The sequence below is a fragment of the Poecilia reticulata genome, chromosome 17, assembly GCF_904066995.2.
Source record: "Poecilia reticulata chromosome 17, P_reticulata-male-v2, whole genome shotgun sequence".
Classification (NCBI taxonomy): domain Eukaryota; kingdom Metazoa; phylum Chordata; class Actinopteri; order Cyprinodontiformes; family Poeciliidae; genus Poecilia; species Poecilia reticulata.
The window spans coordinates 27,694,466-27,712,432 of NC_088846.1; the positions used below are offsets into that span (position 1 = coordinate 27,694,466).

Genomic DNA, 17,967 nt, shown 5'->3' on the forward strand with positions numbered 1-17,967 from the left:
CACGCCAATCTGAGTGTGTTTGTCGGGTCCGTTGTGTTGCAGTTGGCTCTCAGTCAGATGAGCGCTGGCGCCGTGCTCATCGGGTTGCTGGAGAGTGTTCGGATCGTGGACATTTGATAATGATTGCTGCTGTTGCCTATTGTGCTCCCACCAAGTGCATGGGTTTTGTAGTTAGATGCTCTTAAAGAATAGGTCATCTTTTAGGGATGGAGTTGTAGCACGAACAGTGCAGAACCAGAATAGTTTATAGCTCCTTATTTTTATTAGATTATTGGGCACAGCCTTAGGACTGGGTTGGGGAAATGTGGGATTTGTTTTTCTTTTGTCTAACATTATTTTGTGTTTCTACTAATTTGGTTTGTATTTGTTTTGATTCCAATTGCTTCTAGTCTTGTCCTGGGGTTGAGCTTTGAGTTTTTAATTAGAATAATAAAGTCTACTTTTAATATTGTAAGAGAATGTATAAATAAAAATATATTTTGTATACTATTTCTGTTTCATCATTCTCAGCCAGACCTACCTGGGTATTATTAATAGGGAAACTCTAGGCCACTTGATATTTCAGTGGTCTACCAGTTGGCTTTAGAGCCACGTCCTCAGTCACAATCCGGGTTCTTTCCCTCGTGTTACAATTTTCTGGCGTTGTTGGCAGGATCTGGCTTTTGGAACAGATAGTATACCTATTTCTACATTTCTTTCTGATATTGAATGTGTTGGTTCTGTGGTAGTGGTGCTTTAGTAGAGAGCATTATTGCTCTATTTATTCATTTTTTGAAGCACTTAGACGGTGGGAGCATAATAGTGCAACAGTAGGCACATCGTGGGACCGGGCCGGATATTTCCGCATGTGAACAAGGATCATCGTTCCTGGTGCGATGGCTGAGGAACTTCAAGAACTCCGAGCTCGAGTCCAGCAGTTGGAGGCCGAAAGGAGCCGCTTGCAGCAGGAGAGGGATTCTGCACGAGCAAATTCAAATCAACAGGATGATGAACAAGCTGACCCGGGTACAAGTGGAGCTCCAATGAACACTGGGACAACTGATCGCATAATCTACCTGCCGAGGGAGCGAAAGTGTCCAATCTTTCGAGGAACTCATGGTGTCGGGGTGGAGGAGTGGATAGAAGAGGTTCGCACCAGCATGCGAGTCCGCCATGTTGGACCCACAGATCGGGCTGCTTTTATTTTTGATCATCTTGAAGGTGAAGCTCGAGATGAGATTAAATATAGATCGTCAGCTGAACGTGAGAATCCAGAAACTGTTTTCACCATTTTAAAAGAACTGTATGGTTGCCAACAGTCATATGTCTCATTACAGGAGGACTTCTTTTCACGGAGACAATTAGATGGTGAATCTTTACAGGAATTCTCTCATTCATTGTTTTGCTTGATGGACAAAGTTAAATCCAATTCCCCTCATGCTATGGCAAATGCTGACATTTTACTTCGTGATCAATTTATTCAAAATGTTAGTAGTTCTGACCTGCGTAGAGAGCTAAAACGTTATGCTCGTGACAATCCGAGGTGTACATTACTGGAGGTTAGAGCTGAGGCCATTACGTGGGAGCGTGAGGGTGGGGTGGAAAATAAAAATGGTGTTGTCCCCTCTTTTTGCGCTGTACAGAGTGCCAGTGTGTCCCCTCCCCAAATTGACTCTCCTAGTTCGGTTGCCTCTCAACTTGCTACCCTTACTGCAATTGTACAAAAGCAACAGGAACAGTTGGATCAGATTACTCAATCCCTAGCAGCTATGCAGCAGTCTCCTGTGGCTAGGCCTCCCAGTTCTAGTAGTGTGATCTGTCACAAATGTCAGCAACCAGGCCACATTGCCCGGTATTGTACCACTCGTGGCCGTTTTAAGTCTTCACACACAAGTGGTGCCCCTCAGGATCAATCCACCCCTAGCCATCAGCTGTTGGAAAACTAACTCCCCCTAGTGTTGGGAGCCAGACATTAGGAGGGGGTGGTTCAGGCTCAGTGGGTCCCCAAATAGAAGAGGTGAAGGAGTGTTTAATTGCATCATGCCCCCAAGTCACTGTAAAACTATCTGGAGTTCCAGTCCAGTGTATTCTTGACACTGGTTCTATGGTTTCTACCATTTCAGAACGCTTCTTTAAAAAGCATTTTCCAGACAAGTTAAAGGTATGCCATTGGTTAGAGTTGAGAGCTGCAAATGGTTTGAATATTCCTTACTTGGGTTATCTCGAGCCTGATATTGAGGTGTGTGGGGTGGTAATCCCCAGAAGAGGGATCCTTGTTGTTAGGGACCCTCCAGGACAGGCCAGTTCTCAAATACCAGGCATAATTGGGATGAATGTGATAAAGGCCTACTATCTTCAGCTATTTGACCAGTATGGCCCTGATTTGTTTAAACTCCCATCTGTTCTGGGGGCACCGTCTTCCTGGTTTTCTGCCTTTCAGCTATGTCAGCAGACTGAGGTTCAGGAAGGCCATATTCAAACCAGTGTTGCAAAGCTTCGGGGTAAAAGACCTGTTGTAGTCCCTGCAGGCACTACCAAGTTTGTGCCTGCCACATGTTCGGCTATGTTGGCGCTGGCTGGGGCAGCATTAATTGAGCCTTTGGATGTAAAGTTTAGCTTACCTGAGGGTTTGTTGGTGTCTCCTTCCCTCTTGCAAGTTTTTCGGGGAACTGTTTATGTTCCTGTGGTGAATGTTGGGGTGTGTACAGTCACACTAAGACCCCGTTGTGCTCTTGGTCTTTTGTCTCCTGTAAAAGTGGTCAGCTTACCGTCAGAGTTGCAGGAAGTTCCTTGTGCACAGGAGCAAGTCGTGGCTGCAGTCAGGTCCCATACTGCTGAGACTGGTTCGGTTGGAGAGACGATAACATCACTTAATCTCTCTATGCTGGACAGAGAAGAGCAGCATAAGGTGAGAGCATTGTTGCTAAAGTATGAGTCTGTGTTCTCTGCTTTTGATGGCGACCTTGGTGTTACCAATTTAATTGAGCATAGCATTCCATTGTTAGACAATGTTCCTGTGCGGCAGAGGTATCGGCGTATCCCTCCATCTGAATATGAGGCAGTTAAGTCTCATATTAACCAGCTGCTGGCAACCCAGGTTATCAGAGAGAGCAGTAGCCCTTATGCATCGCCAATTGTCCTGGTCCGAAAGAAGGATGGCAGTCTTCGCCTATGTGTGGACTACAGACAACTTAATAAAAAGACCAGAAAAGATGCTTTTCCACTGCCCCGAATAGAGGAAACATTGGACTCTCTATCAGGCGCCCGCTGGTTCACAACCATGGACCTTGCTTGTGGCTATAACCAGGTTCCAGTTGCAGAGAATGATCGCCCAAAAACTGCCTTTTGCACGCCTTTTGGCCTGTTTGAATTCAATCGCATGCCATTCGGGTTGTGTAATGCACCAGGAACTTTTCAACGTTTAATGGAGAGGATGTTTGGGCCTCAGCATGGTCAGTCACTCTTGCTATACCTGGATGATATTGTTGTGTTCTCTTCCAGTGTGGATCAGCACCTGGCACGGCTGGAGGTGGTGTTAAGTCGCCTAAAACAAGAGGGATTGAAGGTCAAGTTGGAAAAATGTGACTTCTTTAAAAAGCAGGTGCAGTACCTGGGCCATCTCATCTCGGAGGACGGCGTGGCCACGGACCCAGGGAAGATTGCAGCAGTGTCAAACTGGCCTCACCCTACCAACGTCTCAGAGCTGCGGTCATTCCTGGGGTTCGCAAATTACTATCGGAGGTTCGTAGAAGGTTTCTCTCAACTGGCTGGCCCGCTCCATCGTCTTGTTTCAGAATATGCTGGGTCGAAGATGTGTCGAGGACGAGGAAAGCTATTGGAAGGAGCATGGTCAGAAGACTGTGAAAGGAGCTTCCAGGAGCTCAAGGCCAAGCTTGTAAGTGCTCCCACTCTTGCTTTTGCTGATTTCTCACTGCCTTTTGTTTTGGAGGTTGACGCCAGCCACAGTGGACTAGGAGCTGTGTTGTCTCAGGAACAGAGTGGCAGAGTACGACCAGTGGCATATGCCAGCCGCAGCTTGCATGCTGCTGAGAAAAGTTATAGCTCCATGAAACTTGAGATGTTGGCCATGAAGTGGGCTATGGCTGAAAAGTTCAAGGAGTACCTGTGGGGCCACCGATGTGTCGTCTGGACTGACAACAACCCACTGAGCCACTTGGACACTGCCAAATTGGGTGCCACGGAGCATCGATGGGTTGCTGAACTTTCTGCATTTGACTATACAGTCAGATATCGTCCAGGCCGTGTGAATAAGAATGCTGACGCCCTCTCAAGGCAATTAACAAGTGAGAACAGAACACAACTACAGCACCACCTCCCAGGGACAGCCATTCCAGAACTAATCTGTGAGATGTCTGGGGGAGTGCAAGAGGATGCTGTGCAGTTGGCAATCACTGTCCTTCCATCCCGCAGCAGAGAAGATCTGTGCCTGCTTCAAGGGGCTGATCCGTCCATTTCAGCCTTCCTGGAGTTTTGGCAGCAGCAAAGAATGCCAAGCCGGGCTGAGAAGGAGCGTCTAGGGCCGGGTGCCCGTGGACTTCTGAAGCAGTGGGACCGAATTGTCCAGAAGGAAGGCATTTTGTACCGGTGCACCTGGAGACCCGATGGTGGAGAAGAAGTTCTTCAGTTTCTTCTCCCAGAGAGCCTAAAAGCAGAGGTGTTGCAGGAGCTTCATCAACATCATGGCCACCAGGGGGTCGAGAGGACGACTGACATAGTGAAGCAGAGGTGTTTTTGGCCAGGAGTGGATAAAGATGTAAAGGATTGGTGCCAACAGTGTGAGAGGTGTGCCCTTGCTAAGAACACCCAGCCAAGAGTTCGAGCTCCTATGGGTCACCTCCTTGCTTCAAGACCAAATCAGCTGTTGGCCATTGATTTTACACTTTTGGAACCAGCCCGTGATGGAAGGGAGCTTGTGATGGTGATGACAGATGTATTTTCAAAGTTCACCCAAGCTGTCCCCACTCGTGATCAGAAAGCGACAACGGTGGCAAAAGTCCTGGTTCGTGAGTGGTTTTACCGGTTTGGAGTGCCGGCCCGTATCCACTCTGACCAGGGGAGGAACTTTGAAGGTGTCCTAGTACAACAGTTATGTGAGTTGTACGGAGTTCAGAAAAGTCGCACCACGCCCTACCACCCGCAGGGAAATGGACAATGTGAACGTTTTAATCGAACTATGTTCAATCTGCTTCGTTCCCTAGCTCCAGATGAAAAGCGGAATTGGCCAGAACATCTCCCACAGCTGGTCTTCCACTATAACACCACTGCCCATCAGTCAACTGGTGAATCTCCTCACTTCCTCATGTTTGGACAAGAACCTCACTTGCCAGTGGATTTTCTGCTTGGCCATCTTCCTGAGCCCACAGGAGCTAAAGTGTGTGATTGGGTGGCAGAGCACAGGAGACGCCTAAATGTGGCCATTGATGTTGTTAAAGGCAGAGTGGAGTTGGCAGCCCACAGGAGAAAAGTGAGGCATGATGAGAAAGTCCAGTGTGAGCCACTTCAAGTTGGACAAAGAGTGTATCTGCGTGATGTTGGCCCAGGGCGCAGAAAGATCCAGGATGCATGGGGGTCTACAGTGTACCAAGTACTGCGGGCGCCGAGTTCAGGTGGTGTTGTATATTCAATTGCTCCAGTTGATAAGCCTCACCTTGTTAGACAAGTGCACCGTACCTCCATAAAGCCTGCCCTGTCACCTTCAGAGATCTGCTATGATGACTGGCCACAGAGGGTACTTGAGGAGAACATTGATGAGGAGGACGTGGAGTCGGGGTCTTGGCTGGTGTGCCGAGAGGCTGTTGAAAATCCATCCAGGCCTGTGGTTCCAGAACCATCAGAAAGACCTCCAGCTCAAACACCTGTTCAGGTGCCATCAGCTTCGCAAATTCTTCAAGGCACTAGAACTGGCCCTAGGAAGTCTACTCGTAAAACCGCAGGCAAGCATTCCAATCCTCAGCATCTCCCGAGACCAGCTATGAGTGAAGACAGAAGGGCTGCTGCTGCTCTGGTTCCAGGTGTCAGCAGCGTGGCTACGGCCATTTTTCGACCTTGGTCATAGTTTTACTTAATCGGTGGGCCACCGATTCATAGAGGGGGGGTAGGATGTAACCGGGTGGTTTTATTGGAAAACATAGTTTACTTCCATTGGTTGTAAATTCCCACCCGTTTTTGGCCCTTGAACACATCTGGGCCACGCTCCCCACCTTCACTTCCGGTTGCAGCCTTGCCGGGCTCATTAGTGTATATAGGCACCGGGTGTGCACGCCAATCTGAGTGTGTTTGTCGGGTCCGTTGTGTTGCAGTTGGCTCTCAGTCAGATGAGCGCTGGCGCCGTGCTCATCGGGTTGCTGGAGAGTGTTCGGATCGTGGACATTTGATAATGATTGCTGCTGTTGCCTATTGTGCTCCCACCAAGTGCATGGGTTTTGTAGTTAGATGCTCTTAAAGAATAGGTCATCTTTTAGGGATGGAGTTGTAGCACGAACAGTGCAGAACCAGAATAGTTTATAGCTCCTTATTTTTATTAGATTATTGGGCACAGCCTTAGGACTGGGTTGGGGAAATGTGGGATTTGTTTTTCTTTTGTCTAACATTATTTTGTGTTTCTACTAATTTGGTTTGTATTTGTTTTGATTCCAATTGCTTCTAGTCTTGTCCTGGGGTTGAGCTTTGAGTTTTTAATTAGAATAATAAAGTCTACTTTTAATATTGTAAGAGAATGTATAAATAAAAATATATTTTGTATACTATTTCTGTTTCATCATTCTCAGCCAGACCTACCTGGGTATTATTAATAGGGAAACTCTAGGCCACTTGATATTTCAGTGGTCTACCAGTTGGCTTTAGAGCCACGTCCTCAGTCACAATCCGGGTTCTTTCCCTCGTGTTACACATACTTAATAAATTTGTTTTAAAAAATTAACAAATTGAGTTGGATGATTAGAATATATTGAATTGGTTAAACTTAATAAATTAAGTTGGATAAACTTAATTGAATTGCTTGTTACCCATAAAAGCAATTCAATTAAGTTGGTTCAACTTTTTCTTTTTAGAGTGCAGTAATAAAATGTTCTTGTTGCTGTTTTTATTTATTCTCCTCTATGGAAAACTGATGCCTAATGGCAATTTTCTTTTTTGGAGGAGATTTAAAGCACATTCTCTATTTTATATGGAGACAAAGATGTTTTATCTCAGTCATTAAAAGGAATCACACGATGTAAAATAACCTCTTAGCTATATCGCTTTGATTGCAGTTTTAACAGCTCAGTGACATAAAGCTTTATTTGTCATAAAATGTTATTGATTTCCTCTATTTCTCAAATGTGATTGTTGCTAAACTGTGCTAGTAAGACTGGCATCCCAAAAAAACCGCAAAACCAAACAACAAATCAACTTAGTTGCAGTGAATGAAACTGAGCAAAGAACTGGTGGATATTTACAGACCTGAAGTCAATATTTAATTATATAAAACTGTATTTCTAAGGTAATTAGAATGTACCAATCGCCAATTGAAATGTTCAGAAGGACATGAGAGAACAAGAGTTAATCAGACTAAGTTAATACTGAAACAAAACTCACAGCAAACTTTAACAAATCCCAAGATCTTAAAATAACTTTACAAAACTAAGAAAAAAAAGTCTCTCCTCTACAGTACCCTTGACCATCCAGAATGGAGGTTCTCCTGAAACAAACATTTACCTTTTGTACATGTTAAGCAATGCTCAATGCACCAATTAGAAAAATAAATGCTGTTTATCTTGTGCTTTTCACTGATGGATTGTTTCAGCGTGCTTAAGTGAGAAAGAATCCTCAAATTCTAGGAATCAAACAAACTACCCACTTAGTAATTATATGCTTCACAACGGGATCCAAGAGGGGTGTGAAAAATATAGACAACCACTGCGCAGAGCCGGTGCTGACTCCAAACAGCTACTTCAAAGAGACACTGATTGCTCATAGAGCAGGAACGCTGCCTGACTCACGCTGCTTACCTCAAAAAATGCATTAGAAAGACATCTTTGTTTTTGTGTGTTATTCCAGGAGATTTGCCTTTGCTGTTTTTTAATGAGCATATTAAGTAGCTAATTGGGAGATTAGACTCCTTGCCTGCAGGCTGGAAACTGAGTCCCCTACTGTGCAGTTTACCGTTCAAACACAAAGCTCCGACCGTCATGCCCCTCAGCCGAATTTCTAAAACTCATTCTTTCTCCTATCAGTCTGCAGAAAAATGAATCCTCATCCAACGTAACAGAAATTAACTGGATAATCCATCGTTGTGCACAAACAGGCCGGCTTTGTCGGGAACATCTGAGGATGGGAAAGCAGAATTTAGTGTGGGTTCTGTGGTCAGCCATAACTATCTCTGAGAGCCACTGCGTCACAGACGGTTTCAGCTTTCACAGTTAAAGTTGATTGATTCTGAAATATCAAGAGATAATGGATGACTGGATTTGTTTGAATGTGCACTGGCACAAGCAAAGTTACATGGAAGTCATGAAACTTTGAGGTATAAACCAAACAAATGAACTCCATAGTTTCTGTTTATTTTGACTGACAAGTCCTGGAAAAAGTCCTGAAAGTTTCATGCAAAGGATAAGTTCATAAGTTCAGTTTAAAAAATATATCTTTTAATGAGTAAATATGTGATAATAGCACTAAATGTAAAAAATTGAAGTGGTCATATATATATATATATATATATATATATATATATATATATATATATATATATATATATATATAATTGATGACAAATTTACTGTCAGGATATGAAAGGTCAGCATTTAATACACTATCTACAAGGTCATGAGCGGTCAAATAATTATTTATTGAATTTTTCAGAAAATAAACACGGCTGACCTGACTTTGAAGCCAGTGCATGCATTCAGCATGCCGAAGTGAGGGAACAGTTGCAAAAAAGGTGTGTGTATAGCATAGTGTGAGACTAAGCAATGTTATTGGTAATATGTACGTACAAATACACACATTTTGTAGCAGTATTGCGTATTGTGTCATCTACATGTTGTTTCTAAGCTGTAACATCCAAAACATCTGGGGCAGCCTGGCTTAGCTATGATATATATGACATGGCATGGAAATTGGATCATTATTCACAATCTTTGCATCTGAAAGAAAAGGCAGGTATTAAACACTGGCATGTGGAAGATTAGAAATGTAGTTTGTTCCAAATTAATGCACAAAACTATAATTTTGCACAATATCTGATATTTAAATGGAATATATTTCAATAATAAAAATACCTGAACAAAACTGATTTGGATGTTGTCTCTTCGGCTTTCATCAATTAGTAGTTTCCTCAACAAACAATTATATAGTTTCCAAATGCTTTTTGTCCTTTTTGAGCTCTATTTTTTAATTTCGAAATGGCAAAGAGGACAAATTTCAATTTTTGTATTTCTGCTTTTTAATAGGACCTGTTATTACTTTGATAGATACAAAGTATTTACATCAACCGGTTTCTTGAGAAAAATTAGGGAATATAGCAGACATCTGGTATTTGCAGCCAAAATCCCCATGAGTCCTTACCTAAAACTGCTCATAATAGCTTTTTAATATCTTAAGCTAACATCCATCATGTCTCTGTTGTTGGGGGTCTGGTCAATAACCTGCAAGGAAAGTGCATGACGCTCCTGAATTGGCTGTTGTGCAAACTCCAGGAAATAAGACATCAATGAACATTATAGCTTAGTATATCAGCTTCCAAAGCTGCATTTTCTTTCGAGTGTTTTAGATTTGCTCTGCAAAAAAAAAAATCTGAGAAAAGGCAAATTTTGGCAAATATGTTAGTTGTGTTTGACAAACATCTGTAAATAAGTGACTCTGGAAACACTGAACCGTGAACAGGTGGAGGTACACGGCACTGTTCCAAAGTGTTTCTAAAGCTACGAAGAATTTCCCTCTTTAATTGATTAAAGATTTTAAAAATGAGATGCCAGAGCAACATAATTCTTGACTGAATCACTCGGTACAAACTGCCTGTAGGCTCAAAGGCAGACCTGCTCTCGTGTGTCCAGAGCAGATAAAAAAGTGAAGCAGCCTTGAAAAAAACTGCATGAGATGAAGCGCATTGCATTGAGTTACCTCAGCAATGTAAAATTGGATACATTTTCATATTTCTGAATTAAATCTCATTGCATGCAATTGCATCTGTCCACTGCTCCAAGCTTGTTCAAAACAAGACAATATAGTAATCTCCTCACGTCAGCGCGGCCGGCCCTGGACTCCCTTCTTGCCGCTCTCGCCACATCTCCAATCAAAGCGTCCCGCTGCGCCGGCCTGACTTGAGACTGGTGGCTTATGTGATCTGTCTTTCATCACAGCTGGACTCTCCTCCTGAGCTCCACTTAACCTCTGTGGTCTGTGTGTCTGCCAGACTCATTGAGGGAACCCTGACGCTGACGCTGGGGAGACGGAGACAGAAGAGTGTGTTTGTGTGTGTCCACCTGTAAAAGATGGGCGCTGTGTGGCTTTCATCTATTTTTCGAGGATGTATAATGGAGTTCCAAGAGCCGTGTAAATCCATTTGGCATATAAAATCAGTGTGGATCATACAAAAAACAACAACAAAAAAATCTTTCTTCACACAGCGACTCCATCCCTTTGTTTGCATCTTGTTCGCTCCATTGTGTTGTGTGTAATTTGAAGATTTTTACAAATCTTGTAAGCAATATTGTTGCAGTAGCACAATAAAAAAAAGAAAATTAGACAAAATTAGACAGACACATAAAATAAAAAAGCTTCATTTAAGGGACAAGTAGCTTCTTTTCAGCTTTATTTGTCTAAACGGATGATTCAGACGGAGATGCATCTGGAATGGAAGCACACCTACCTGTTGATGTTTATCAGCTCAAACACATTACTCACCAGTTGTTTCTAATCTTATGTTTAGTTTATTACTTAGATTTGAGGTTGTTAAGTAGGTATGATTATATAATAGGCTGGTAGATAACAGATTTACTCTATGTTTGCATTATTAGCTCATATTAATTTGAATTCATATAATTAGTCTTAATCTCGCTTAATTCATTCCTCATGTCAAAAAAGCTTTAAAACGGACATTTTTTATGTTTTTGTATATGGAATGTTAAGAAAATTAAAGCTTAAGTCTCATACTGTGTTTTATAGAAACCTTTAGTATTTTAAGCAGTTGAGGTCTGACTACTCTAAGTAATATATATCTATGTAAAACAAAGATTAAATACAGTACAAGTTTACAAGTGCAATAAAATAAGCAATAAAAACTGACAGCTTATTCTATCTGCCCTTTTGTCTCCCCCTGACAGAATATTTATTTTCACTTAAATCAAGACAAACATGTCTTAAAAATAACTTTTTAGTAAAGTAAATCCGCTTGTTTAAAGTCAATATTGAATATAGAAAATGTTCCAGTTGCATTGGCAGATTTTTTTCACCTAAAACAGGAAAAATGTCTTTTCATAAGTTATAAAATCCACCAATGAAACTTTTCATCTTACTTCAAAAATTATCTTAAAATGAGATTAGATATGTTAAACATTTATTTTTAAGTTAGTTTTGTCTTAATTTAAGTGTACTAAGATATTTGCGCTGAAAACTAGACAGACATACTTGGTAAGATTTTCTCTTTCACACACATGGAGAAACATCACATTTGATCCTAATGTGAACAATTTGTGATGCTCGTGGCGTCACTAATTTCCCTGATTCAACCAGAATTAGTATCAGCAGGTCAAAGGTTTAAAAAAAAAAAGAAAAAAAAAAAGAGTGGCCACTAAATTCTGATTGATGCATAAAAGATGCAAAATTAAAAAGAGCTGTCAAGAGGATTTGAATAAGCAGTTTCTTGATTTTCTTTTCTCCAAAGAAGATGCGGCTTCATTTGAAGAGCAATGCCAACACACCAGCTGACATTACAGGGTCTCATTTTTAAATAACTGCTGCTTCTTTCTCCCACAAAGGCAGCAGCTTAGAGAGCCAGGGAGTGCATTAAGGGCACAATGCCAGCTGATTGGTAGAAAGCACTGACACAGTGCTTCGGGTGGATTAAGGAGAGCACATGAAAAGTGTCTCTGAAGTTAAAATGAAAATCAGACGCCCACTCTGCCAGCTGCACAAGTTGACAAAAACCCAATTCAAGATTAGATATTGTGGCTCTGACAGTGACTGTCGAACCAGATGCCTGGAATTTGTCAACAAGAATGCACAAGCTTTAAAAAAATTTCTGTTTCTCACAAAATAGGATTTCCTCCCCCCACCCCCAGTTATTGTTAATATATTGTTTGGGACTTGTTCTTTTTTTCTTTAGTTTTTTTATTTTCTTCAGATTTATGTTTATAGAAATTCTCACTATGTCTACCCAGCTATTACAAGCACCGTTTATAATATTCAGACTCAGAGTCTGACGGTATGCATGTATGCAGCCCACATTATAGTGTTGCCTCACTATCTATATTCTTAATACTTTTCTGGTCACAAATGAGTGAAAATGCAAAATTTTCCCCAACACAGATGCTTCTCCCGGCTTTTAGCAACACATGGCTGAGAAGTTTGCCAAAGTTTTCTGTATCTGGCTCGAATATTTTATATTCCTTGCTCCATGTTTGTATGTGGGCGTGGAACAGCTGTGATGAGACAAGCCTGGGCCCCAAGTGACAGAGTCTGCAGAATGTGTGCACAGTTTTCACCCACACCCCCTCATGGCTTTTCATTTCCTGCAAAATACTGGGGGAGAAAAATGTCCGAGCAAGTCTCTCAGCTTGCCAAACTGATTTTAAAACTTTTATTAAAAACATTCTCTTTACAAGGTTGCCACACAGAGATACAGTCTGCCAGAGTTTGGTAAAGACAAGCTGCAACTTTTTTCGTCTCGACTGCGAAGACGTTCACATTGAATTGAACTCTGGCATCGAACGAAAGCAGGAGATCTTTTACTCACCGGAGCGAGAAAAAGCAAATCTAAATTATATAGAATACAAGACGGAAGTATGGATCCAGATCTTTACCTCTTTGCATTGATTTTATCATCACCGTATGTCATTGATCAGCCTCGTTTGTGTTCATTTGATCTGAATATGTTCTCAAAATTCAAAACCAATGCACTGCTGACGTCATTGTTCATTAAATAAATCATCTTACTCTATTCATATTACTGACTTTAGGAGTTGTATTGTTATAACAACTAATTAACCAAATACATAACTAGTTTCTGGGCAAAGCCACAGATCTACCTATGGTTTGGTTTCTACTAAACATATTATAACAGCAATTTCCTCAAATTAAGATTTAATGAGTGAAACCATGCACTAAATCTACATTAATATCCTTTTGTAATTAAACCTAAACAGTAACCATGCTTCAAGGTACATTATAAATTAAAGTGTGAGGTGCAATGAAGTGAGTGAACGTGTGAGAATTATTCATATTGAACCGAATAGAACATAAAGTGCTTTTACTTTAAAGAGGCAGACATTTTGTTTTACAATGATAATTAACAGAATGCAATGTAAGGAGGTTTAATTATGTATTGGTTTAATACAAAGTACAGTTTGAGAAATCTTAGTGCTGTCATTGTAATCATCCCAGATATTATCATTTTGAATTAATCTTAGCCTCCTTTTCCCCGTAATCTGTCATCGTTTCTTCATGTCAGAAAAATCTATGTTGTAAAATTCTGGATAATCTGAAAATGTTCATTATTTCCTCCAACCTGCTGCTTGTGTTGATGCAATGATGTGAAACCGTTATGGTCCTTCAGTGTTTGGTTGACTTGTGTTTTAACCATTTCGTCTTGTTTTTATCTTGTCATGCTATTAGATTCTCTGTGCCGTATTGTTTGAATGTCGTTGCCAAATAAGTTCATTCTTTAGTATTTAGTTTCTTTTATGTATTCTTGCATTATGTTTTAGTGGAATAGGGTTTTTTATTTCCCTTCGGTTTGTATTTTCTTTAAGTCGTCGTTCATTTTCTCTGTTTTTCATTATTTACCTTCCCTCAGCGTCGCTCCTTTCCACAGCTGTTCCCAATCACCTGATTTCCTCACCTGCATCTAATGCTGAGTTTTTAAGCCCACAGGTTCTCATTGTTCATTACTGGACTCTTCTTTTCCTCTCTGCGTTTCTCAAGTCCTGAGATTCCCCGATAAGTCGTCCTTTTATCTTTATTATTAAAGACACTCAGTTCTGCCAGAATCTCTGCACTTGGGTCCATTATTAAATCTTGGCTTGACTGAACCAGGAGCCCTGGATTGTAGGTGGTTCTACGATTATGAAGCCCCATACCTCCTGCAGATTGATTTGTAATAAAGCTATTTAGTGTTGAATTCAATGGCCAGATTCTTACCTTGCTCTCAGGATTTCCTTTTCTGACACGCAGAGTGCATTTTTCATCCTTTTGCCTCTATGCCTCATTGCCTGAGTGTGGAACCGCTGAGCAGGATCCCTCCACCACGCCCCCATCACTAAGGAAATAGGACATTCCTTCTTTTGGCTCCAAGCATAAAGGAAATGGAACCAAATATTTCAAAAGCAAAAGGGAGGTCATCTCAGAGGCATCTTTCATTAGTCTTGGCATTGTAGAAGTTAGAATAAAAGAGGATAGAAATGCCTTTTTTATATATCTGTGTTGTGATGGCAATTAAACCAGTCCTGACCACAGGCTTTGTCCCTTTTGACTACAAAGAAATCTGGTTTCTGTGTGAGCACATAAAAATCCCACTTCGAATTGCATTCATTATTGATTTGTGAATGTAATATTGTTGATTTATTACTATATTCAGAAAGGTGTGCTAAAAATTTAAAACCCTTTCAAAAAAGTGTATTTTATCTGAGTACTGCTGAACTCCAGCTGTGGGAGCCGACCATCCTGGATCAATATTTCAAACCAAAAACAAAATGTTTGAAATGTTTTGTAAGTGACACAGTTGAATTATGCTTTCCATAAAATACATTACCTTTAATAAAATGTCCAAAGTGTGAATCCGCAGGGTGTCTTGAAGAGCCCAGATTATACCAAACATGAAGGTTCATTTAGAAGACGACAGGTAATGGCTGTCTGCTATTTGTGCTGTTTATCCACCTGGGGGTTAAAACATTGGTTGGATGCTTAAATATAACAAACGTTGTGAATATTTTGGATTGAAGTCGTTAGTATAAGATAAAAAGATTAAATACATAACAGGAAAGAGACGTGCTGCTGTGTTGTAGACTTACACTTTAGAAATAACTTAGAGATATTGGACCATACCAGGAAATAAACACATTCATCATTGAAAGCTTTAAAACTTATTTTGGTGGTTTTTAAAGAAAGGAAGATTCTCCAATAATCACTTTTGGAACATTTTTGTTTTCTTAAAAGCCAGGAGTGTTTTCACTGTGACACTAAGCATTATGCCTAACCTCGAATCGCAAGAGAGAGGAAATGAAGCTATCAGATTTGAAAATGCTCATGGTAAGAATATGTGTAACTTTACTCTGTGTTTTACAGATGCTTTGTTTGTATGAAATGAAGCCTAAAAGCTTTTCATTTTTCACAAATTTCCCCATCTCCCTCTTTCCTTATTCTTTTCATTTCTTGTGCCTCTTTGCTCTGTGGGCTATCTAATGAAGCACAAAAGACATAAGCGTACTCTATCAAACTGAACAGGGGCTCTAGTAATAATAATTTCCTGTACCATAAAACCCATTATTCATGCAGGCTACAGGCACTGCTAAAGTGCTGGATAAACCACTGACTTCACATCAATATTCTCAGTGGGTATGCACCTTCAAAACATCACATTGTTGAAAATTACATAAACAAATTGTGATTGACCACGGTGGGGGCATCGGTGTAGACAGCCAATCAAAACAACTCTACATGGAGCCGAACCCGCCAGACTGAATTTAAACCTCACACACAAAGTCGTGATGCTTGAACAGACACTTAAATCACACATCTACCACTGCGCCCCATCTCTGCTGTATTGGCATGGTAAAAAGACCTTGTAATACTCTTCTTTTTTTCCTCTTTCAGTGGTCCGACCACTGAACTGCCCTGATGCACTATGGCTCGGTGACTTCCATCTCAGTCCCCACCTCAGAAGCTTGTAGTCTTTTATATCAATATTGTCTCCAAGCCACAGAAAATTGCTGCAAATGAAAATTGAAATGGGTGGTTTTGTGTGTATGGGGAGCGTTTGAAGAGTGGGTGAGCAGCCTCATGGGAACTGTGTAGGTGAGGAAAATCAAGCCTTCAGGAAGCAGCAGGCCATGCGACCTCCTCCTTCTGTTTGCTGTGTGACTGATTCTCACTCTGAATGCCTCAGTGCTTTCAAATGAAGTAGCCACAATTTGGGATAAAAGCCCAACTTTCCTCATGGGCTATGATTTACTGCATTTATTAAGCAAGTAAGAAACACTATTTACACAGAAGCTACGGGCTTCTATGAGTCCAAATCGGGAGTAACTGAGCGTTTCAGTTCCATTTGACCCTTTTACTCCACCACTTAACCCTAACTCCACATTGTGTTTGCATGATAGGAGTGACTGTGTCTGATTTTTGACATAAACAGCACTTTGCAAAAGTATTTATGGACCTTGAACTCATTTCTATTTTCATACAATCACCACCTCCAGTGTATTTAACTGGGATTTCATGTGAGCAATATAGTGCATCAATGTGAAGTGTAGTTTTAAAAGCAATAAAAATTGGAGTTCTCAGTTCTTTGTAATTCTACCGTTCACCGCAGATCTCTTTCTTTATGTCTCTACCAGCTTTTCTAAAGACTGATTTTATGTTCTTCAACATAAATTTCCATGCTTTGCCGCAGTTTTTCAACTGGATTTATGTCATAACTTTATGACTTTGTGTCCTACCAAGAAAAACATTGTGTGATCTCAGATAGGCCCTTCTGGTTTTTGATTTTCCTGAAGTTGCAGAGGTGTTCCTGCTCCGACACCCAGTTCAAATCAAAATGTAATTTATTTTATTTAAAAGGGACAGTGATTATTAATGAACACACAATATTAGCAGATTATTCAGACAGGACTTAACAAAATGCTAATTTCCACCTGTAGTCCCATGAAGGGCTGCACAGTGGCGCAGTTGGTAGAGCTGTTGCCTTGCAGCAAGAAGGTTCTGGGTTTGATTCCCGGCCCCGGTCTTTCTGCATGGAGTTTGCATGTTCTCCCTGTGCATGGTGGGTTTTCTCCGGGTACTCCGGTTTCCTCCCACAGTCCAAAAACATGACTGTCAGGTTAATTGGCCTCTCCAAATTGCCCCTAGGTGTGTGTGTGTGTGTGTGTGTGTGTGTGTGTGTGTGTGTGTGTGTGTGTGTGTGTGTGTGTGTGTGTGTGTGTGTGTGTGTGTGTGTGTGTGTGCATGGTTGTGTGTCCTGTGTGTCTCTGTGTTGCCCTGCGACAGACTGGCGACCTGTCCAGGGTGACCCCGCCTCTCGCCCGAAACGTTAGCTGGAGATGGGCACCAGCAACCCTCCCGACCCCACTGATGGACAAGGGTGAAAGAAAATGGATGGATGGATAGTCCCATGAAACAAATAGAAGGTACAAAAATGATATTACCATACGATTAGAAAAAAAGAGAAGAAATACAGTAAAAATACCAAATAAAAGATATATAGTATCAGGTAAACCGATATTTTATGTTTTTGCGAGAAACGTATATCAATATTCTATAATTAAAATATCTCTTTCACCTCATTTGTTGCCTGTATTCAAGCAGGGACTTTTCTAATACTCTGAATACCTGATCTAAAGAGCTGCAGCTCTGACTTTCTGTTAGGCTCAGTGGTAAAAAGTAAACCTTTGCCCAAGTCTTGACCGTTTTTGAAGCCTCAAACAGGTTTGGCTTTAGCATTGGGCTACATTTAGCACCATTCATCTTCCATGCTCTCGTTGACAAAGCCTTACCCAGAGGATGATACGGCCATGGCCATGCTTCACCTTGGGGATGTTGGGTGAACGACGAGGTGTAGTG

General features: G+C 41.2%; 1 long non-coding RNA gene across 1 annotated transcript; it reads right to left on the minus strand.

The window, feature by feature from the left end:
* Nucleotides 1–8,803: 8,803 nt before the first annotated feature.
* On the minus strand, nt 8,804–14,434 carry LOC103479945 (uncharacterized). The gene is made up of 3 exons (XR_536015.2): nt 14,335–14,434; nt 10,218–10,418; nt 8,804–9,623 (listed from the first exon to the last, which is right to left on the minus strand). It is a non-coding gene; the product is annotated as an uncharacterized LOC103479945 (long non-coding RNA).
* Nucleotides 14,435–17,967: the final 3,533 nt, after the last annotated feature.